This window comes from Cyprinodon variegatus, unplaced genomic scaffold (assembly GCF_000732505.1).
Source record: "Cyprinodon variegatus isolate N-32 unplaced genomic scaffold, C_variegatus-1.0 Scaffold700, whole genome shotgun sequence".
NCBI classification, from domain to species: Eukaryota; Metazoa; Chordata; class Actinopteri; order Cyprinodontiformes; family Cyprinodontidae; genus Cyprinodon; species Cyprinodon variegatus.
The window spans coordinates 259,707-261,608 of NW_015151153.1; positions in this window are offsets into that span (position 1 = coordinate 259,707).

The window sequence follows — 1,902 nt, forward strand, 5'->3', positions numbered from 1 at the left end:
TCCTAAACAAATGTGTTTTTAGTCTTGATTTAAAGGAACTCAGGCTTTCAGCACTTTTACAGTTTTCTGGAACTTTGTTCCAGATAAGTGGAGCATAGGACTAAATGCTGCTTCTCCATGTTTAGTTCTGGTTCTAGTGAAGGGTCTGTACAGTTGGACATTGTCAGCGTAGCAATGGAAAGTGATTTTAAAAGGTGATATTAAAAGGAAACCAGGAGGAAGAAGATGGAGAGAAAATCGGTCGACCAAGCACTGATCCTTCAGGAACACCAAAGGACACAGAGACACAAAGCCATGAGGCAAGTTTCCATTAACTCCAGTAAAGTTTTAAATACCATGATCAAACATGCTCAGATGATTTCTTCTAGCACTGACTCTTCTTATCGTTCAGTTTTTATTGTAACTGTGATTGTATCAATTTTTACATCAGTGTTGAATTTTTTCACTTCAACCTGTTAATTGATTGGTGAAAAAAAAACACTTTATGATGATGTCACATCGGTGCAGAATCTATTAGGTTTTTATGTTTTATGACTATCATGCGGCCCTGTTTCAACAGTTTTAATAAAAGTCATTGTTTTATTCTTTCTGATGTAGATTGTATGGTCTTGAAAGTAAAGGGCAATAGGTCTCCTGAAGCTACTATTGAATTAACCAAGGTCTTATCACATGTTCCAGTCATTTTATTAGGTAATATCTAAGCAATGCCAAATCATACAAAAGCCAAAGTTCCCTAATAGATAACATTTGAGGTGTTATTAAGGTCTAATAAAACAATTAATGTATGCTGTTTAATCTTATGTTCTAGATATTAATTCAGCTGAATGATCAATATTTCTGAACAGGCATCTGAACTCCACTTCTGTTGTGTTTTTGTTAGAGAAAGGCGAAGATAAGATATGCTGCAGGATTTCGAGAACACAGTGATTTCCTTTGTACTTTGATCAGAGTCTTGAAAAATAAGTCAATAACGTTGTTATTCTTGGGTCCTTCAAAGCCAACTGATATGTCTGACACAGCTAGATTACCCAAATCCCCAAAGTGCAATTCTATTTCTTCATCATTTATATACTTTTCATAAAATCCCTGCAGCAATTTTTTCCTGTCAGCATTTTTTTTTCTAAGTCCAGCAGAAAATTCATGCTGAAATTTTGCCCTGACTGTGTTGTAATGATGGGGGCATTGTCCAGTATGCCAACTGAAATTAATGTGGAAATATCAGAGCAGCTGCAATCTCATATTTAAGGTTTCTGCCAAAGTTCACAGACAGCCTTATCATTTAGGACACTGATCCAACACCAGGCTCTGAACGCTGACTTCAGATAAGAATGAAAAAAAAAAAAGAAAAACGAAGCCAAACAATGATTCATTTTATTGATCAGTTGTGTCCATTGGTGGCTGAGGATCTTCAAAACTAAATGTACTTCATGTTGTTCTTGTTTTTAAGATGCAGGGATAAGGAGGCCAGACGCTTCACATATTATGACTATTTAGACTTGGACAACTCTTGAAATTTTGTTTTGTACAGCTCTCAAGACATTTCCAAGTGCAGCAGTGATCAAATGTAAACAGTGTGGAAGAAAAAAATGGTGCAAAAAAAAATGCATTAATATGAGCCTTTTCAACAGTTCAGCTGTCTGATGTCTGATTGGGGAAGAAGCTGTTTTGTAATCTGCTGGACCTGCATTGAATACTTCCAAGTAGTACTCTCTGCTAGCAGCAGGCATGCTTGTTGCGACAGTGGAGGGAAAACATTCCCTTTTAACAGGTAGAAACTTCCAGCAGAACCAGGCTCAGTGTGAGCGGCCATCTGCGAAGGCCAAATGGGGTTCAAGGAGACAGAAGCAGAGATACAAAAAGCAACTGTAAAAGGTGGTCCAGTCCAGGAAACACACAGCCAGG